Consider the following 23,016-nt stretch of genomic DNA (forward strand, 5'->3'; position numbering starts at 1 on the left):
GTCATTCTAGGAATGTGCCTAGGTCCATGGGTGAATGCATGGGAATGCCCATGCTCCACCCATAGAATGTCTTCCCAATGTAAGGAAGTGCTATGCGCTGCCTTGCGCTACTTTGCATTTACTAAACCATGTAAAATGACTTTGCCTAGCTTAGTAAATACGAAACAATGTTTTGCATAGGGCGGCCTGCAAAAGGGACACAACCCGCCCACACAAAATCATAGTACATCTGCCCCGATTAGTGTATCAAGGTAAACTTAGATTACTAATCTTCACTTTGTACACATACAAATACACTTATATATGGATTAAAGTGTAGTACACCGGTATGTATACACCTACCCTGATGATATTTTGTTTGACAATAGTTTTGCTACCTTAAAATGTGATCAAAACATTCAAGACAGTGAACCTTTGAAGAGCTGGCTTCATGTACCAATCATTTACGGTGCTCCAAATAACTTGATAAATGCTTTAGCTGCTAAGCCTCTTTAAACTAGTTTTGGAAACACACATCAGCTCAAATACATATTTATGTTTGTTGAAAAATGAAAAAGGCATGATTTTGCAACATATTTTAAAGAGACAACTTTTTAAGTCTGTTGACTGTTTTAAAAGTACAGGACCAGGGTCCCAGGGGTGGGTGGTACAAAGGCTGTCGGGCACACATGCCAGCCTTTGTACCATGTCCGGCGAACCCAGATTGAAAGGGTCATCTACTCACCTAAGATGGTCAGTGCATCATGTTGACATCACAGCCCCTTTACATGAGGTTTCTCCTCACAGTCCAATGGGATTCGCCAGCCATTTACGCTTTAGATGACACCTAACTAAGAAACCCACTTGCAAGGCACGTCAAATCATATAAAACCAGTGGCCAGCGTTAATGCTGCAACCCTTCACTAAGTCATGAGTCCTCAAGTGGGCCTTGAGGCTGCTGGACCACCCAGCATGAAGCACTCTTTCATTATGACACCAGCAGCCATTTTTAATTATATACACAGGTGGTATCTCTTATGGAAGTCAGAGAAAATAGATATTAAATCAGTACAACTCCACTGCAATATACGGGCACTTCACCGTAGTGTAATTATGTCATTACAACTGCTGGCGAGTCTAATATCTGCAGAAAGGAGGATGAACAAAGCACTAGGGGCAAATCTCCTCTCTCAATAGTGTGTCCTAACGCTCTTTTTAGTGATTCCATAAGCTCTGGCAGACAGCAAAATCTGTCCCAAGACACACCTCATTTACATTCAATTAAATAACAAACATAAAATAACACAATGAAAACCAGGCCGCTCTCGCCCTTTCTGAAGATCTGCATAAGACAACCTCTCAGTTTAAAAAAAAAATTTAAAACTAATTTCTATGGTGCTTGTCACAGAGTTCACAATGTATAAACAGTCTTAGAAATACTTCACAATTGCTGCCAATCAAATACTTTTAAGGAGGAAGGCCAATAGAGTGGTGGAGTTAAAACACTGGTGTCCCCTTACCCTTAGACCCAAACTGAGCAACAAGCATACCCCCTATAGCACTTAACCCTAAAGGTGGAGATCAACAGCAGTCCAAGGCTTACTCAGTGAGAAGGCATGGATTTGAAACAGGGTCGCCCTGGCCTATAGGGCAATCAGGCAGTCCCCGAGGGCTGCTCTGATGGGTCAGTGTATAGGCCTTTTTTTTGGAGGTTTGTGAGCCTGTTTTATAGCCTGGTGGAATGGGTTTTACTGTTGATTTCTCTGATACACCTCCAAACATTGCCTGCACAAATGCACACGGTTTCCCAAATATTGCAAAATGCTTATAGAGTATGTCTTGACAAGTTCAAAACTGCCCTATTTGCAAATATGGGTCACGTTTTCAGCTATCTGATTTGCTAATGGGGACCACTTTTATATTGGCATGCACAGGCCTACTTTTTGTCCGAATCTGACACTGGTTACAAACTCAGAACTCTGCAAAACACACAAAACACGTAAGGGCATATTTATGAGAGGCTTGCAGTGCTGTTGGGTCACTTTTAGTGACGCAACAGTGGCGCAAACCTTTCAACTACATCTATGAGGCCACATTAAACCACTTTGCGTGGCTTTGTATGGCCTCATAAATATGGAGTAAGACAAGGCAGTGCAAATCACTGCGTTGCCTTACTCTGTTTTGGGGGGAATTCCATGAGGGTTGCCGGTCGGGTGTGGGGGGTTGTCAAACAACACCCATGGATTTTGACTCAACCTCAGATTTACGAGGCCATGTACACCTGGGTATGCATCAAAACCTTACGCCTCCCCGAGGGAGGCACAACAGGGAGATATGTCTTCATTTCTACTTGTTTTTTACTCTTTCTACTTGCGCTGCATTCTGCAACACACCTAGAAAGAGGAAATGCCTCACACTTTCCTGCACAAAAATAATACTGCCTACAGAGAAGATACCCTTGCACCATGGTGTAAGGGTGCCTGCGTTGGCACTAGGCAGCCAATACGGCACCAGCGCAGTGGGAAAGGCAGGAATGCGCTGTATTGCATCGATACTGCTCATTCCTGCCCTTTTCATTTGACGCACATCGGCGCAGAAAGGTGACTTGCTGCGCTGCCCTGCTTCAAAAGCCCATAAATTTGGACCTCTGGGGCTGATTCAAACTTTTGTGTAATTTACACTTTTGGGGTAAGTTTAGCTGTTTTTCTTCTTTACCTAAAAAATAAATATAAAAAATATTTTTAGATTGAATAGTAGTGTAAATTAATTCTATATATTTATTTTAGATGTAGAACAAAATAAATAAATGCTACAGCAATAATAATTTAATTTTGAAATAATTGTTTTATTGATTTTATATTACCTAGAGATTTATAGAGGGCATGACTGCCCCGAGGGGCTTCCCAGCACTAACATAACAGAACAAAGCAGAATCAGAAGGATTTGAATAGCCTGGTCTTCAATTGCTTGCGTAAGCCCTCAATAGAAGAGCAAAGCCTTACAAAAAGGGCAGAGAGTTCAACAGTTTAAGCCTAAGATATCTGAAGGTGCAACCTCACTGTCTTACCAAATTTAAACATGGGATCATCACTAAGTCCTCATTACACGAGCGTTAAAGACGACTCAGGAGGTGCGACTCAAGACGTACAGATGCACTAGATTTCTTAGATGCTGGGGTCTTGTCTGAGTCATAACTTGGTATATAAAGCATATCACTTTAAATGTAATACATTTATCAGTAGCAGGCCAATGGACGTACCGAAGGTGGGTAAAAATAGAAGAATGCCTTGGAACATGGCAGAAGAGATGAGCTACAACATTCTGAATAATCCAAAGCCTCTTCTGAGAAGACTAAGAAACCCCTAAGTAGAGCACATTGGCATAATCTGTGCAAGAGATGATAAGTGCTTGGGCAACCATTCTCTGAGTAGAAGTGGGTATGAGCCAAAGAATCTTCCTCAGGCATCTCACAATGGCACAATAGTTAGCTGAGACCCTACTTATTTGATAGTCAATCAAAAGCGTACTATACAGCCACATTCCGAGCCTGCTTCGGAGAAGAAAAGTGGCATGAAATGAAATTAAAATATATTAAATTAAATTCAAACACATTTTTTTAAGTTTAAATTAAAAAAGAAATTAATACTTAATGAAAATAATATTTTTACTAAGCATCATTAATTATTAATTATCAAAAGTAATTTCTAGAATTCATTAAAACTAATTCGGTTACTAAAATTGTGTACTGTTCAGTTTTAAATTCAAAATATGGTATTAAAATATTTTACAATTAAATAATAAATGTGTTTTATTTTGATATGTTCTTTTAAACATTGAATTCTATTAATTTATATTTTTAACTATTATAAATAATTTAAATTAATATAGCAATATTTTATATTGACTTTTATTTTAGTTCCCTAACTCCAATATTTTCTGCAACAGAGTGTTGCAGTACTAAGTTCGGCATGTATGGTGCTGGAGTTACGATTGTGTTTTATGATAGCAACTCACACTCGGATTTTGTGAATAAGGACAAAGTAGTAAACTTACTCGAAAGTGTAAATTACTCAAAAGAATAGGGGGGTCATTTTGACCCTGGCGGTACAAGACCGCCAGGGCTAAAATGACGGAAGCACCGCCAACAGGCTGGCGGTGCTTCCTGGCCTATTACGACCGCGGCGGAAGCACCGCGGTCGCACCGCCGGATCCGGCGGTATTCCGCCACATTTGCCCCGGCGGTGATAATCCGCCTGGAAAGCGCTGCTAGCAGCGCTGCCCAGGGGAATACGAGTCCCCTTTCCGCCAGCCTTTTCCTGGCAGTTTGAACCGCCAGGAAAAGGCTGGCGGAAAGGGGAGTCACGGGGCCCCCTGACAGGGCCCCATGGAGCTTTTCACTGTCTGCATAGCAGACAGTGAAAAGCGCGACGAGTGCAACTGCACCCGTCGCACAGCCACAAAACCGCCGGCTCCATTTGGAGCCGGCTCCTGTGTTGCGGCCGAGATCCCCGCTGGGCCGGCGGGCGGAAACCAGGCTTCCGCCCGCCGGCCCAGTGGGGATCTCCAAATGACCGTGGCGGGAGTGCGGCCGCATTGGCGGCCGCCTGGCGGTCCGATCTTGGCGGGCAGCTGATGCCGCCCGCCAAGGTCGTAATGACCCCCTAAGTGTCCTGAATAAATAAATAAATGTTTCACGGGTACTTTCACTTTTAAAAAAGCATCTAAATACTAAACATAAAATCACTAATGTACACAATGAAATCCTGAATAATCTAGCCCCTCTTGAGCTAGAGTATTGTGTAATTAGGTACGATATGCTATTGATGTTTTTCATGGCGTTCACATGCAAAACCGCATTCTAGTTCTTTTGTTAGAGAGTTGTCGATATAAAACCCCTTCCTAATGTTATAGTCACAGCATAACATTATGCAAACCCCCTTGCTGCTGTGTCTCACATGGGATCTGCAAAATCAATGTATCTATCACTTACGAGGAATTAAACTACCTCATAGGTGGACTAAATCAACTGTTGACCAATGACATGCCTCTGAAGAAGATGATCAACATATGACCCCAAACCGATTACACAAGCCCTGACAGACATCTGAAGCTGTTCTAGCCAGACCCAATGAACGCTGCCACCTTATAGCATACCACATCCCCACACAGGCACACACACACACTTTTTAAACTCCACGGAGGAATGATAACTGCACTTACCAAACCTTACCAGCACAACCAACAGCTACACAGCAAACACTGCATGGGCCCACCCATCAAACTCAGCATTTGATTACATACAGTGGATAACACGCATGCTAGATGCCAATACCATGCCCCCCTCCTCTAACAACAAGAAGAGACATGCGTGCATATAGCGCATACTGGTTAAACTGTTCTTTGCCGCAGCACCCAGTGGCAATGCTCCTTTCTGCCCCATGTCCCACTGTCCTCATCCGTAAGCAAAATCAAAGGGCTGATTTGAAAAAAAAGGTGGTAAGATGCATAAAGGTAAAGATAATATAATGTACTCCATGAGAGTAATATCTACTAGAGGGTTCGTTACTGGGAGACGACATGATCGTACACTTAGGAAGTAAATTACGTTACAACTGCATACTGGAAAATGACCACTAGTTACCACTAGTCTTAAATCACACCGTGATCCTCACCAAACCATCTCCATTGAATACGTGGCGTGTGTCACAAACCACATGAATAAAAAACATGCATACAGTGCTGCTGTGTCCAGACCCCACACTGTCTCCTCGGTGTACTCCTGGCCTGTTGCTTTCTCCCTCTTTGCATCACTGTCTTTACTATTTTTAGCCCGCTCAATCTTCCTAAAGGTCAAATTCACGTCATTCTTGCTTCTGCTTCGATGAAACTTTCTTTTGGTTCTCCGTTCTTCCATTTGGTTTTTCTCATGCATCTTTGAAATGTTTTGTTCTCCCTAATGTTTCACAGTTTTTTTTCACTATTTATTTCCCCATCTTTTGCATTTTATTGATTCTTTCATTCCATGTATCAATCGTATCTAATTTCATGTTTTCTTGTTGTTTCTGTATAACTTTGTTCTCTTTCTTATAGTAGGTCAGACTGTAATTTTTCTCCCTTTCTTTTTCTTTACGCCACTTTGTTTCTTTCTGTGTACTATTTTCTAACTCTCTTTTTATGCCTTTGGTAATCTTTTTTTAATATAATAGTCTTTTTTCTCTATTGTTTCTTAAATGTTGCCCAATTTTTCTTTATTTTTCCTTTTGTTTTCCTCTAATTTTCTTACATAGCCTTTTCTTTAATTCTTGCTTTCTTTCACTTTTACTTTCTTTGTTTGCTAGGTCGTGCCTACTAGTCAGCACAAGCACTGTTTGCAGAAAGACCTATTGTCACCTAACAGTGGGCTTACAGCTCACCCGGTGCTTACGACTGGCTGGCCTTGTTGTCACTCTCACTTACTTGCTTTTCTACTGGTTATCTAGTTTGGGTTTTCCTTCCTTTTTGTGTTTTGTCCCTCTGCTGGAGCATGGCTTCATTGCATGTGTCTTTCCACTGCTTACTTTTCAAGCACTGCTTTGATCTTTTTGGATGAGCACTCCATGAGAGAGCATGTGTTTTCCTCTTTCTTCTCCACTGCACTATGTGTTTCTCTCTCTCAGCCTTGTATTTCGCCCCAACCTTCTCTGTGATGCACTCACTCTCATATCGTTCTCCATTGGTGCTGCTTTTTAACCCATGTGCTTCTTCTTCCTAGATCCATGCTGTTCTCTGTAGCCTATTTGCTTCACTCCTCTATCCGTGCTCCACATTGTTCTCTCTGGGATTTGTACTTCTCCCTGGCCCTTTGTGCTGCATGGACCACCATCGGTGTTGCTTTCCCTCACTGACTCCCTCTGTTTTCCTTTCCCCACCCATGCCCTTCATTTTGTTTCCGCTACCCACCTCCGTGTTGTTTTCCCCCACCTGTACCCACATTGTTACTTTTGGCACCAACCCTACGAGCTGCTTCTGCCTTCATCACCCAGGTTGCTTCTCCCGCAGCTTGAAAAAAAAAAAAGATTACTTTTGAGCTAGTTTTTCCTTTTTATTTACTGATTCTCCTCAGAACGGTTAATAAAAAGAAAAAGATTAGCGTCTGCATCATTTTCTAGGTGTGCTATGCATGCTAGGCATGCCTACCAAATGATGTACTGGCCACGTCACAGGCTTTTGCTTTTTCTTCTCTTTAGCCTTGCTGTACAGCACAGCTAAGTAACATTGGCAAAGTCACTAGGTCCCAAAGGCAAGAACTACTGCCTTTGAAACAGGCGCCTATGTAGGAATCTGCCTCTTTATATAGTGGACCAAAAAGAGGTACATTGTGCAAAGAGTCCAGACAAATCCCAAAGGTATCACAGAAGCACAAATGACACCCCCAAATGCTCTCTTTTGTGGTAGTGTGGTTGAGCAGTTAGGCATATCAGAGGGTAGTGCTAAGATTGTTAGGTACACACACATACATAAGTGAGACACACACTCAATAAAGAAATATGATACAATTTATACAAATAAAACATACTTTTATATACATTTAGATGCCAAAATCACCAGAATCACATGAGTACTTTTCAAGTTATGAACTTTTAGACTTTGCAAAAGCTGACACTGCATTTTTCAGATGCAGCAATGTTATCTTATGAAGGAAGAACAAGCACTGCATACAGGTATAGTACAGTGACTTATGGAACCAGTGGTTCTGTTCTCCTAGTTCCGGGCGTCTGGGTGCAGAGGTCGTTTGGACCGTAGGGTTTTCCGTCACCAGAGGCAGTTGCAGTAGACAGGGTGGCCCACAGAATCAGGCTGCAGGTGTGGATTGGAGATCCATTCGGACCAAACCAACGAGTGGGCTCAGGTCCCACAGGCCTGTGGGACATAGGGACACCTGTGGTCTTCTTCTCCTCCATCCACGGCATCCGGGTGTAGAGGTGCAGTGGGCTCTTAGGGTCACCCTCACCGGAGGCGGTCACAGTATGGGGGGACCTGCAGACACAAGCTGCAGACGCCGTCAGGAAGTCCACAATCAGCAAGCTCAATGTGGGCTTCATCCCCTGGGGCCTGGGATCCACGCTGACACCGTTGTCCCACTTCAGCTCGGGCTAGGTGGCTCAGGTGCAGTGGTGATGTCCGGCATCGGGTTTTGGTGTCCCAGTCCTCACAGTTCTTTCTTGGGTTGCTAGTACTGGCAACTCTTACACTTTCTATGAGGCTGCAGCGGCAGGACAGGTCAGTTGTTCCTCGAGAGTCGGGTACATTAGGCAGGCTGGCAGGGTTGGCGCCAAGTCAGTAGTGCTTCTCAGTTATCGGGTTCAGTAGGCTTCTTGTCCACTCATTCTTTTGTACCAGGGAAGATCTGAGATCCTGGTATCAGGGGGTCCCCAAATACTAGATTTAGGGGGCATTAAGGAGAGTGAAGGGTCACTACACCCCCTAGATGACCACTTCATTCGGGGAGTGGGCCTCACCCTGTCCTAGAATTCCTAATTCCACCTCACACAAAATGTTGGAATTCCTACGGCTGTGTTCATTTCAGGCTGGTCACCCTAGGGGTGTGTCCAGTCTGCAAATGCAGCACGCATCCTACATAGCTAATTTTCCCACATGTCCAGGTGCCAAATGGGCCCTGTGGCACTTCTGAGAGAAGCCAGGCCTGCATCCCAAAGGCAGTGGGCTTCTTTGAAGCTTCCCTGTCTTGAAATGCAGATTTGTGGCTCATCCTGTTGGGAGGGTGTCACAACACCCCTATCATAACAGGCGTTTGTTCCTGACCTCCAGAGAACAAAGGCCCTCACCCTTGGGGGTCAGAAACTCGTCTGGTGGTAGGCTGGCTAGAACTAGTCGATCAGCCCACCAGCATTTAGTAGGTTTTTAGGGGGGCATCTCTAAGATGCACTCTGGGTGCATGTATTAAAAAATCTATCACTGGAATCAGTGAGGGTTCATTAATACGAGATGTTTGATACCAAACATCCCTATTTTCAGTGAAGCCATTATGTAGCTGGGGAACTCGTGTTTACCAGTGTCCAGCACATGAACTTAAAATGGCTTCCCTGTCACTTCCTATGGCCATCATTTTGAGTTTGACGGGCGGAAAAGGCCACCCACCAAACTCCTGTGGTCAGGTCACGGACAGTGCGATGATCTTCCTGCGGCCCCTATTCCGAGTTTCCCACTGGGTAAGCGGGAAACAGCCCACAACATTGACGCTGGCTCATAATCGTGCCGGTGGCAATGTTGCGGTGCGAAGGGTGCAATAGCACCCATCGCGCTTTTCACTCTCTGCTAAGCAGAAAGTAAAAAGCATGACAGTGCTGTCCATGGTGGACCCTGCACTGCCCATGCCAAAAGCATGGGCAGTGCAGGGGCTCCCTGGGGCCCTCTGCACCCCGTCTCCACCAGCTTTTACATGGCAGTGGTACCGCTATGCTAAAGCTGGCGGAGAGTGGACTCGTAATCCCCAGGGTGGTGCTGCATGCAGCACTGCCTTGGGGGATTAGGACAGCCGGCACTGACAGCCCCTCCAGTGGAGGGAGACTGGTAGTGCCGGCAGTTTGACCGTGGCGCTTTCACCATGGTCATTAGGTGGTGGTCTGACCGCCACCGCGAGTCTGGCGGTCCTAGGACCGCCAGACTCTTAATGAGGGCCTATGTCTAGGAATCGACAGACATAGTAGGGGCATATTTGCTCATTCATATCTGCCCTCACTTATAATATAATGCACCCTGCCTTAGTGCTGAAAGGCCTTCTGTAGGGGTGACTTACAAATAGTACAGGCAGTTTTTAGGGGACATGTTGTTTTTTTATTTTTTAGAGCCCCTTGTCACGTGGCTGGCAGTGGCAGTCTGCATGAGCTTGGTGCTGGGGTCCCTTAGCGTAGCACAAGTTATGCTGCAAGTCTTCGGAACCAACTTTAGTACCTAGGCCCTAGATACCAGAGGTACCATTTACTAGGGACTTACAGAGGTGCTAAATGGCCTGGCCACTTGGGGAATCAAGTGACCAGGTGTCTTGTTTTGGGGAAGGAACACTGGCACTGAGGACCTGGTTAGAAGGAACCCAGTGCAGTTCAGTCAAAGTTGCATAAAAAACAGGCAAAAAATGGGGGAGCTTCTGCAACTAGAAACCCGTTTCCTAGAGTTTATATGTTGGTTTCTATAATTTTCTCTTTCCTTTTTATTACGTAGTTTGTTGTTTTGTGGCCTTTCTTTCTTGTTTGCTCTTTTTTAAGGCCTTCATTTATAAATTTTTCTTCCTACACTTTTCTTTCTTCTTTCACTCAATGTATTATTTGCTCCCTGTGGCATTCATTTCTTCTCTCTTCTGTTATTGCTTTCCATGTTTCTATTATTTCTCTTCTTATTTCACTACTTCTATTCTAGTAAATTTTTTCTTGCCTTCCTTTTCTGTGACCCCCTTTTTCACTTTGTTTCGTTTTTCTCTTTTTTTCCATTGTCTTCCTAAATCTATCCTTCTTCCCTTCTATTTTCCTCTGTTCTCTCCAGAACGCCTCCTTCTTTCGTTCAGGAGCCGGGCAGGCAGCCACAGCTCTTCACACACTACGCCGGCCAGTTCCTCCCTAGGGGTTACAGAACGTCTGGAGCAGCCCAGAGTAGACATATTGAAATCAGGCAATCTGTACAAATCACATTACAAATCTCAGCGCGCCGAGGCAGCCGTGGCTCAGAGGTTCAAGAGGCAATGAGTCAAAAGGTGAAGCCCATGACCTGTGGATGACTCCTCATTAGCACGTGTAGAGCGGCTGTGGGCGTATTTATCCTGCTAAGGGAGGGGTCTCAAGGAAAGACTTAAGGGAGGGGCGTTCTTAGCTCCCAAGTCCCCAAACCGAAGCATTTCATCCTGCATTACTCAAAAAATGGTTGGAACATTTATATACCACTGCAAGCAGCGTTTATAATTTTAGACACATATATGAGATATGTTGGGAAAACTGTACATTTGTGCACTTGTTTATAAAGATTGATTGGAGTATGGGACCCAAAGCCCTTTCAATAGTCAGACACAAATTAAATTTCCCCTGTGACTTTAGAAGGACCAACCTACACCAAACATGCAAGCCTAGAGGTTGGCTATATAATGCATTATATGGAAAGTGTGGTTATGCTATGGAAAAAGGTGTTGTCCAAAATGTTGCCCATTTTATGATGCTGTAGTGCCAATGGCTGTCTTTGGATAAGTATCACTCGATTATCAGTCGTGCCCGGTTGGATTTACCAATTCTTTAAGCATCTTTTATGTCTGTAAATTGCTAATCCTTAATATGTGGGAAAATATATGCTGGGACCCCAAATTTTTCCCAGGAGGGCCACGCTGAATTCCAGCTTTGGGGCTGCCCACTTCCAACTCTATCACCGCCAACTTCCATGACAGGCAGCAACCACTACCTACTTGGACACTGCCCAAAGCCTTTGATACCCTCACCGCCCCTCCAGAAACTTGTTTGGTTGGGGAATCAGAGTGTGTGTGTACAGTGTTTGCATTCTCAAGTTAAGGTTTTGAATGTTCTGCTATTTACATAATGCATGAAACCTATACAAATATAACAAATGAACCAGTGGCCGCTGACACTCTTACGTCAAGTATCTTTGGAAATGCTGGGGTGGTACACCTGACTGAAATTCAAGCGAGTGAAGCAACTTTTTATATCTTCCTCAGGGAGTGGTAGGGGGAGTTCTCCCTCAGGTCAGAAAATTGTGGAAAAAGGGCTCTAATAGTGCAATGCGAAGCGCAGTTTCACATAATTTAGCTAAGAAGTGTGAAATAGCACAGCAGATCTTTCATGGTCTGCAAGGCAAGCCTGATCCTTTCCTGGGGTGTTGCAGGATAAATATGGGAAAATAGCGGCAAAAGGGTGCATCTGCAAGACAGTTTTCTTAAAACATGTATTTGGAGCCATGGGACAAACAATCAGTTCACAAAATGTCATTTCACAAGGTCAGGCACTTTCCACAGCATCAACCTTTCACCTCTCCATCCTGGTATGGATTCTTATTCCTATGGTATGAGAGAGAATATCCGTGGTAGGGACCAGGTGGAAAAACACAGATACTCAAATACTGTAATCAAGGCAGTGCATCGGAATTAGACAGATTTTATAGACTCTTACTGCATTGGTCTCACAGATTATGGAGACAATAAAAGATATTTCTGCAAACAAGTTACACCAGTTCCAAACTGTAAATAATATTGATAAAATCCTCTTTAAATATATATTTGGAGATGGAAATGCATATTTGGACATACAATAATTTTGTTCCAAATATCAGCTCGTCCATTAATAAAAAAATATATATTTTCATATAAATATTTACTTTCAATTTTAGAAAAAAATTAACTCAATTCCCAAAACGAATGCCTATTGTAATTAAAAACAAAATCGTTCCGAAAGACCAGCTTTTCATTTGTAGTTAATGCCTGTTTACTCCCCATATATTAACTTGTTACATTCAACAAGAAATTACAATTACTACAGCCACACACAGACACATTCACCATGCATTCCCAAGTACCACCATCTCATGTCATAGATGTCCGCAATGAGTCAAAAATCACCGCTATTAAGCCAGGGCCAGCATTATGCCAGGGTGGGCACCGTCATGCCATGTCGTCCCAGTTTGACAATAATACTTACATCCAGCGTTGTGGTGTCGGCTGAAGGGCAGCAGAACTTCTTAACATCAGGTACAGGCAGCTTCCCATGAAATATGGTATTTATTACACCATTGAAAGATGATAATAATGTGACTGGCAGCTCCCCTGGGCTCTCACAGGAACACTTTCCCTTTTTGTCTGGGAGAAAGAGAAGCCTTGAAACCGGGAAGCTGGAAGATAAGGCCAGAGTGTTGCATTTGTGGTACACACAGGAGATCTGGCAAGAGCAGGATTCAAAGGGCATTGTGCAGGGAGTGCTGAGGGCAGTGACATGTGAAGGGATGCATGGGAGTGACCATAGAACAGATGTACTTTTTCAACCTGCAGCATTTGTATTGCAGTTTTGTATATTTGCACTTTTTATTTGAAGTCTTGTAGCATGGGCCAGCCAGCTTAGGTTTTCTGGAAGAGAGGTCTTTCTGAAAGTTACCCACAAAAGATGGGCCCAGTTACTAGCTGCACACAAAGACAGTCACAGCCAAATCAGCCACACACAAGCAGTCACAGAGCAGACACACCGGAGGAGGCAGTGGAAAGATACACATAAGAGGTCACAGAGCAGATGCATAAAGCTAGACAAACACAAGTAGTCCGCGAGCAGAGACATACAAGGATTCACTCAAGCTGCCACAAGGCAGACACAGAAAGAGTCAGTTTTGAGCAGACTCACAAAATCAGTCTTATAGGGAGTCAACGAGCATCCTCAGACACAGACTCATAGCAACAACAGATACACACCCACAGCATAAGCAAGCACGCGCAGGTTAGGGGAGAAAATGAGTTCTATATAGTTACACATACAATAGCAGAACAAACAGAAACATGCAGCGAGTGAGCAGAAACCGAGTATTAGAGCAAGTTACGAAGCCACTTCCGATAATTATGTAGTCACTGGGCATGTGGACTGCCATCCACATGAAATAGTCACAGAAGCAATAGTGGGTGAGGGAAATCCAGTGTCCCACTGGCCCAGCTTTCAGTGAACCTTGATGTTTTTACAGGAACACTCATGTATCTGGGCACTAATCATGCAATTCACCTTGACATACTAACCAATTAATATAATCATGCGCTGAAGCAAACTAAACTTCGGTGGAGTCCCTTTCAAACACACCATTCCAAATAAGCAACAAGCATTGGCAAAGCTGATAAGTCTCACAGCTGCTGTGCAAACGAGCAAAAAAACACCTACTAATGTGGATGTTGCATTATTTTGTAGCCACACGCGTCCCTTTAACACACATGCAAGCGATTACAAAGGGCACTGTTTTCTCTTTTTATTTACCGATCCGATAGGGTTCACTAAATTAAAAAAATCACAAAAGCACTATTTTAAAATGGAACACAAAGCCCTATTTTAAAATAAATAAATAATGGATGAGCTGGTTGTCAGAGTGGGCAGGGGTGAAGCAACACAGCGGGTGGGGAGAAGCAACAAGTGGGAGAGAGCATGGGTGATGGACAGCAACATGCAGTGTGGGGGGGGCGGAAGCACACAGTGAAAGAAAGCAACATAAAGCCTCTAATTAAGACTTTGACAAACGGAAAAGGCTGTCCGCCAAAACCACACAGTCAGGATACTGTCAGTGCGGTCCCCTTCCTGCGGCCCTTATTACGAGTTTCCCACCGGGTCATTATTGTGGAAACAACGTTTCCTCACGCTGGCCCAGCGGGAAACAGCCCACAACATTGACGCCAGCTCATAATTGAGTCAGCGACAATGTTGCAGTGTGTATGGTGCACCAGCACCCTTCGCGCTTTTCACTGTCTGCTTAGCGTGACAGGGCTGGCCACTGGGGTCCCTGCACTGCCCAGGCCAAGTGCATGGGAGATAAAGGGAGGTAAGGATAATTTTAGAGTTTAGGGGTGGATACTTTTAGAGGGTCATGAAGGTAGTTTAGTTTCCTGCCCCTAGGCAGGAAGTGGTAATGGCAGGTTAGGAGTAAAATTTATTTGGAGTGTTGTATTGGAGTATTCCCCCAATAAAAAAAAAATGCAAGATTAAAATACAATTATATCTATAATATACTTATCTCATGTGGTAAAGGCATGCATGGTAAAGGCATCAGTGGTAAAGGCTGCATGGTAAAGTCATACATCCTAATAAACATGCATAGAGACTTGAGGCAGATATGACCTTTGAGCTCCTGTTTAAAGCAGGCTCCATCGCTTTTATATAGGGCTTCTAAATAATTAAGTTCATGTGGCAAGTATTGAAAAGAACATGGGCATTTGATATGGTCTCTCTTACTTAAGGAGTCCAAAGCCAACTAGGGAAAAAAGGACATATGCAGCATTGTGTGCATTGGGAAAGAAGCTAGAATTATGAAAACAAAACAATATGCATTCATACAATCACTCTAAAAACACACAAGGCCAGCACTCAGTGTATTCAATTGAAAAACAACAAAGGAAAGTAACTAAGTTACCTGACTTATGATAAAGTGTTTTACATATTGGAAACCACATTACAAGGGATCAAAGGAATGCTTGCACGCAGTACGTGAACATCGTACAGAAAGACATTCCACTAGAAAACCAAACTCAATTCTTAATCACTGCAAAGTATCTTCCCAAAGATAACAAAATCTATGCTCAGGTGCTTTCTTTTTTGTCAGGTGATCACACTTCATTACCAGGTTAAGAACTTAGAAAGCAGATGGAAAAAGAAATGGAAAACATTTGGAAAATGTGAGATCCCTGCTCAAGGAGCAAATGGGCCAGGGATGCAAGCTGGCATACTGGAAAAATAACACCATGCTCTGTTCCTGGGCTAATTGACCAACAAATCTTAGCAGTTGTAGAAACAAAACGACAGCTTCGGGCATCCCAGTGGAGGTCATGCTGTAGCAGTAAGGGAAGCATGCCCTATGAAAGCACCTCTAAGCAAAACATACACTTTCATGCATAACAATGTGCATCAAAAACCAAGGCAAAACCAAAACAGCTTCTGGCAATTGTGACAGCAGAATCCTCCAATCACTTTAGAGAAGCCATGCTGAGAGTGGTGGGGGGTGTGGGTGGAAGCGTACAAGGAGAGACAACTTTAAAACATGCATTCTCATGAAGTGCTTCACAAAGAAGAAAAAAGAGATCCCAAAAAGCAAACAGTTGTGGAAGAATTGAAGGAACCAATCGGGGAGGTAGTAAAAAGGCTATGCTCCACAGGAGTAATTAACTCAAGTTGGACAGCAATGGACAGGATTCATTTCCTTCAAGTAGACTCGCCAGTACTACTCACCAGTGTTAATCAGAGGGCATCTTACCAGTGCAGCTCCCACTCATGAGCTTCAGGACTGAGGACTGAGGAATAGGGTTACATTTGCAAACCATGCCTGATATACTTTTCAGAGGGCTAGTCCAGCCAGACAATCAGGTTCTGGCCCTGTATTACAGACCCGTGGGTGCAAAGGGAGTGTGTGCCCTTTTTCTGCACCACAGACCACTGTTGTATTTCAGAAGAAGCCAACGATGGTTGTGCGACCCCTTTTGTAATACCGATAGTGCTAGTGCACATATATCACTGGTGTTATCTTAAGAGAGCCTTCTCTCATTTGCAAGTGGCACGAGTGGCACATAGTCAGTGCGCCTCCTGAAGACAGCCCTCTGGAGGCGGCAGAGGGGGTCCCATAGGACACCCAGACATTCCCCTGCAGGAGGGTGCATTCACTCGATGCATCCGCCTGCAGGGGATCTCTGACTCCCTTTGAAGTGCAAGGGGATGCTGCCTGCACAGTGAAAGACGGAGTGCCTGGCTTCAAGCAGCCATTCTGTCTTTCTCCCGTGTGCTGCCCAGAGGGCAGCTCAGGTTGTGGCCGCCCCTGGGCACTGCATTGATGGCAACTGGGCACACTGTCCTGGTCAGCGCCCTGCGCACCTTGTTCAATGTGCACCACGGTGCAGACTGAGGGAATGTCCCTTGCCATAATACTGCTCCTGGTGTCCAATGGTCCATCCATCTGTCGAGAGCCATAAGCGTGGGTGGGTTAGCAACCGATGAAGTCAGGGGAACCCTGCAGGAGGAGCAGCAAAAAGAAGGCTGCATCATGGTCTGACAACTATGCATTATAATGTATTAGATACGCACTGGAGCGCAACCCTTCTGCTGCAGGACCCACCGCTTCGCTTGAAAATGGCTGGTCACTCCCTCTGGCTCGCTCTGCAGAAACAGCTGGCACTTTGTGGGTTGCTTATGTTGGTAGCAGGGGCTGTGCGGAACTTTGTGGTTGTCAACTATAGCTGTGTTGAATGTATGTGAAATTTTCTGCCTCTGTTCTGTGTTCATGTGTGACCCAGCTCATTGTTGGACTTATCATTGGTGTTCTGTTTAGTGTCTTCTGTTGGTTGTTGGTCTCCGGTGTTTATTCATTGGTGATGCTATTGGCAACCATGTGACAGCTGATTAAAGCTATATGACAGGGACACTGCAAACAATGCAATATTTATGCTGCTTAAATGGCCCCTTATCGTTTAGTAATGAAAGATATTAAAAGAAAACTACTCAAAATGTTACCAGCCCTTTCACATTAAATAATGGCAATGAACCCAGCGGTGTTGTATGTGTGTCAGTGTGGTAATGCAGTTATGGGCTGTCATTGGGCAAGTGATGTACCTTGGCAGGTCCAACAGAGCCAAGGAGAGGGTGGAGATACAGATTTATTCCACCAGGAGGTGAGAAGAAAGTAATGCCTTGAGGAGTGGCAAGAAACATAATTCATCTTTTAAAGGTTCAATTCAGATGAAAAAACTGGTCTCTTTACACAGTCTTATGTCAGTAAGAATAAGCAACAATAAACACTCAGGAGTGTTGAATTGTTTGATGACGTCTGCTTGCGTTTGAAGACCTATTATAACATCATTCACAGGATAGTCCCTTTAATGGACTTTTGGTCAATGATTCTCTCGGAAAATAAAATAAAATAGTCTTAAAAGAAAACGTTCATAAATACTAAAAAAAAGAAGCTTTTTCATCAGTCTCTTAAACTTAAGTCTATAAAAGCTATCTCTCGCTCCCCGCTCAATAAATCCCAAAGAAGTAGGGTGGTCTCTGTGCGGGAGATTTGGGTGAGACATTCTCCAATAAAGCTGCCTCCCCTGCCATTTTTTGCTTCACAAAAATAAATTTATTCCTCAGCCAGACCATTTCCTTTTTGGCTGTGTTGGTATTGGGTTTTGCCTGAAATTCTCTGTATTTCTCCTTCTCGTCTTATTTGTGCAGCACTCTTTAGGAGGGAGTTTGATTAGCTCATTTTATGCTTGCCAATCCAAAAGAAAAAAAACTATGGTGCCCTCTCAGTCTAACATCCCGTCAGTTACAAGTAAGTCTCCATTTACTCATTCAGGCCGTCAGATTCAATGGCAAACATAAAAAGATAATGTTATTGTTCATCTCTCTTCCTGTGTCTTCCCAGCCCTTTCTTGTCTTTGTCCTTTGTCCCTTTCCAAACTCTTCTGACCCTGTCCTCTTTCTTTCTCTAGGTCTTTCAGAAGTTGGCCGGTGTGGAAGAATCAGTACGGGAGCGTTCAGGTAAATTTTTTCCTATTCTGTCATCTTTTGCCTTCGCACAGGCACCCAAGGGGGCTTGGTGTCTGAAGAGAGTTGGATCTCTATAGACAGTTGTACACAGGGCAAAGGTTGTGCGTAGTATCGACTTGACCAACTAACATGGCTGGCGAAGTGTGCGCTCCATAAAGAGCTGTACACACAGCGATGTCTGCATGGAGTAGGGTCATGACTACCTAAGGGGACTTGCTCGTCTGGAAGGGGTGAGTTCTCTGTGAAGACTTGTGCACAGAACAAACACTGTGTTTGTTAAAGGTATGGCCATCTAAGATTGCTTGTGTATCTGTTGGGAGTCTGCTCTCCGTAGAGTGTTGTGCAGTCTGTGTCTACTAGCGCCTGGGCCACCCAATGGGGCTTGGGTGCGTGGAGGCAGTAGGGTCTTAGAACAAAGTGTAAGCTTGTATAATAAAGGCTTGTTCACAGAAGGGTTCTTTGGTGTCTTGAAGGAGTGGGCTTCACATAATCATGTTATATCAAATCACATCAAAGACGTTTGTAAAGTGTGCAGCTACTCAACTGAGTGTCCCAGCACTAACAGGTGGGTGAGATGATGAAACCTTCACAGGGGGGGAGATTAAAACACTTCATTAAAAAGCCAAGTTTTCAAATGGCATTTAAAAAAAAACAGATCCTTAATGGCTCTGAGATAGAAGGGCAAAAAATGCCAATCTCTTGTAGCCATAGCAGAAAAAGGGGAGTCACCCCATCTTTTCTTCTTTGTCTTGAACACAACTGTCAATAAAACCTCCGCAGAGCACAAAGTTCTGTTGGGCTGGTCATGCAGGAGCTTCTTAGACAAATGATTAAGTCCCAGTCCGTAGAAAGCTTTGTGTGCTAAGGTCAGTCCCTTCATTGACTATTTCCTTAACAGGCAGCCAGTGCAATTCTTTAAGATGGGCATGCACTGAGCTACTAGTAGGAGGCTGAGCAGCCATGTTCTGCACTACCTGTAATCTTTTTAACAAGCACTCCGGGTGGCCCCAGAAAAGTGCACTCGCATAGTCCGGCTGGGAAGTTATCAAAGAATGCATCACCATCCTCCAGCAAGAAGCGGGAAGCATAAACAAGAACTTCCTCAACATTCTGAGGAGGCCAAAGCATGTCCCAGCCAAACTCTCGACTTGTAACTTGAAGGTGAGATTATTAGCAAATTTTACTCCTGAACTCTGCACTACATTGGAAGGAGTTGGAGGAGAGTGGGTGAGTTGGGCCAGCTCTCACCTCCCCACATTGAAGGGGGGAACCAAAAACCTTCACCTCCATCTTGCTAGTGCTACATTGGAGATTGTTCTGGGACATCCAGTATATATGCACATATGTGCATGTAATTTATGCGTACATGATTGTGCACCAATTGGCCCTTCTTTACATATGTGAAATTCTTCACTGGTTTTAAATTGAAAAGCAGGTGTTTGGATGATGTCATCAGTGATGTGATAAATGGTGTCATTTGAGATGTTATGAGTGATGTAATTGATGAAGTAATTAAACATATCATGAGTGTTCTAATATGTGAGATCATAAACAGTGCATGTTGAGGGAGCAAGTTATATTCATATCCACCGGATTTATGTGGCTGGATAGAGCCAAATTATGAGGCAGGATTAAGTAAATTATGTGGCAAAAAAATGCAAATTATGTGGCATAGTGTAGCACATTTTATAATAATATTTCTTCATTATTTCATCATCTTTAAACTTGGTAACACTGTCTGGGCATTGATTGAACCTCATTTGTACCATTTAATACCCAAATATAGCAAATATAGCAATAAATAACAAAAGGTGTCAAGTCCAGCTTTTCTAAAAGGCCTTTCACTGTGCACGTCACGTCACTTCATTTTTAGTAACTTTTCGACCGTGTGAGCTAGAAACCAATTTATTGTTGTTAAAATCTGAATATTATGTGGCAGATGATGGATTATGTGGCAAATGCGGACAGTCTGTAACTATGCGAAAATCCCCGCGGCTGCACAATCACATAACTCCAGTGGCCCTGGTTACAGGTAACTCACTGAACTATAACTGGTGAAATTCAATGGGTTTTTGCTTTTAAAATGTAACCCCCTCCCTCTAAACTTTGTTTTTCCCAGTGAATTTCTAACGTTTTTTTTAATGTTAGTTAACGTATTTTTCCTGTACATAAATATAACATCACTTTAACCTTTGTTTTTTAGTGAATTTATAGGTTTTTTTTCAGTGCGAAGTAAGATCTTATAACAAGTAATAGCTCCACACTTGTCTCCTTACTGGGAACCAAGTACCCCATTGTAGAACTTGACTCTCTGTGGGAAGTGAATTAAAGCAGTAAAATGCCTACACAGGGTAGGTGGTGTGGATTAGTAATCCTAACTCACTGGCATGCAACATCAGTCAATATATTGTTGTCCAGTCAGTGTTTTTTCTTATAAAAAGGAAATGTACATTTATTACACACACTATATATCCACGAACCACATGGATTTAACTTTGGTGACACTCATACTTCATTTCACCGCTAGTGGATTCTGAACCCCATAATTCCAATGCCTACACCTCCCACTTACACCAGATGCAAGATCACAATATAAGCTGGTGTTATTGTAAACAAGGCAGCCCTGCAGGCTTTGTTAAGGGGTGACCACATGAATATATGAGACAGGCTCAATGGCTTTGTCAAGAAGTGACCACATCAATACAGGAAATCTATTGGTTATGTCAGGTGGTTGCCACATCAGTATATGAGACAAGCCTATTGGCTATGCCAAGGGGTAAGCATATTCATAAAACAGCAATCATATTCAAATAAATATATTATCCGTATAAAATACTCTTTTCAGCTTTCAAATCATGTATCAGTCTTTCCTTTACACATTCAGGCTACACAATACAATCATATGACCAGCCACTAGACCTCCACACACTCCAGAGCTCAAGAGCAAAAACTCCAGCCCTGACTATTTTCATTTAAATTAAACCTTTCTTGGGGGTCATGCATACAACAATGCCCCTTGGAACATAAGGCAAAACATATCTAAAGAGCTGCTGCACCCGATGCAGCCCCCCCTGCCCCCACAAAGCACAGAAAAAAATTTGTGGTGCACCTATCCCTCCTCGGGCACATCTTTTTTTCAACTAGCAGAGCGGGTAGGCCACTCCCATGCTCCTTTATTTTTTTCATTTTGGGTGCCCTGCCTCTACCCGGGGCACTCACAATCTTGCTCGTTTTTTGTACTGGCAGTGTGGGGAGCACTCACTCACGTTGCCCCGCATGCTTCGAGCTCCTCTTTCACTCACTGCAACAGGAGCACAGGCAGGAGAAGAGATGGAAAGCTGCTTCAGTTTCTATCCTCAACCGCAGGGAGCGTGGGCTGTATACTGCTCCCATCACTCTCTGCATCCCTAGGCTTGGACATCAGGGGCAGAGGTGGCTGACCTTGCGCTCCAGGCTCTGGCCTTCCTTATTGTCCTGAGTGTTGAAGTCCCCCAAGACATCATTCCATCGGGTCCTGGGAGACAGGCTCCTTGGGCCAAAAGGTGACCTGGAAAGAGAGGCCCAAACTCCTCTCCCCAAATAAAAATTGAATATGGCCCATCCAGCGAGGATTTTAATAAAATATAGCTGCCTGTTGTTTTTTTTTATTGGTCCACTGGACCGCAAAACAAACAAATGTTTTTTTTTAAAATGTTGGCCCCATCAGGTCTAGTGGGTCAGAGTATCTCTAACATGCCCAACTAATTATTATTTTAATTTTTGTTTTCAGGACACGGGGACTGAGAGCCTGGGTCCTAAAACAGCCGCCTAACATCACTGTTGATGCTGTCTGCAGCCCATCTCCTCCTCTCTTTTGATCTGCAGGTCCCGCAGGGGTCCTGTGGCACTAGATAGCCTTACATTTTGAACCTCAATTTTTTCAAAAACTGTTGAACAGATTTCCAACAAATCACAAAAGCAACCTTTCTGTGTAAAGATCCATCTTTCTGCCAAACCTGAAGTAATTCTGGTCAGCCGTTTTGACCGTTGTCTAAACTTCTTATGGGAAATTGCATGGGGAATACAAGTTTAGCGCCCTTCCCCCACCTTTTTTCACTGCTCCCACTTGACGGATCACCCCGAAACTTTCCAGGAAGAAGCTTAGGTGGATGATCTTTTTTAGCAAGTTTTGTGAACATTCATGAAGCAAGCAAGCCCTTTGCTTTCTGTTTGTACTGTTTCTTGTCAACCCACTTTTAACCATCTGCTCTCCACTCAGCACATGGTGTGGTTGAATGTCTTATTGAGTGTGATTTAAGGTTGTGTTCTTTCTTTTCGTGTATATGAATGTTTTGGAGTGCTCGCATGCCGCCTTGTGTATATATCTTTAGACTGTCGGATTATCCTATATTTCACAGCTTGTGAGACGTGATCTGTCTCCTTCCAATATATATCAACATACGTTGGCCACTGGGCACAGACATTTGAGACTGTCTTTTCTCTGCATGGTTTAAAGTGCTGTCAATGGGATTGCTTGTATTGATACGTTTGCCATTCTCAGAACACACTGTACTCTTAACGTCCATTGTGTCTTTTCAACACAAAGAAAAAGTTGGCGCCTTAATTAAGTGAAGAGCTTTTGATCTTCCCTGACTTCTCTTTCTCAGACATGCTGAATGAAACGATGTGAAACTGTTCACAATGGGTGAAGGAGAGATGGGGAGAAAGAAAGAGAGGGAGAAGGAGGGAGCGAGAGAGATCCCTAAATAGATAGCTATACAGACTGATGTTAATAGAGTAAAGAGGAAGGCAAGAAGAG

The 23,016-nt window shown here is 43.7% G+C and overlaps 1 long non-coding RNA gene across 1 annotated transcript in view; it reads left to right on the forward strand.

Annotated features, from left to right (window-relative positions):
• The window catches only part of LOC138302198 (uncharacterized), a 38,592-nt gene that overhangs the window by 15,065 nt on the left and 511 nt on the right, over window positions 1–23,016 (forward strand). The window contains exon 2 of the long non-coding RNA XR_011205333.1: window positions 18,161–18,209. This is a non-coding gene — a long non-coding RNA (uncharacterized lncRNA). The remainder of the gene's footprint in view (window positions 1–18,160; window positions 18,210–23,016) is intronic.

The sequence above is a fragment of the Pleurodeles waltl genome, chromosome 6 (assembly GCF_031143425.1).
Source record: "Pleurodeles waltl isolate 20211129_DDA chromosome 6, aPleWal1.hap1.20221129, whole genome shotgun sequence".
Classification (NCBI taxonomy): Eukaryota; Metazoa; Chordata; class Amphibia; order Caudata; family Salamandridae; genus Pleurodeles; species Pleurodeles waltl.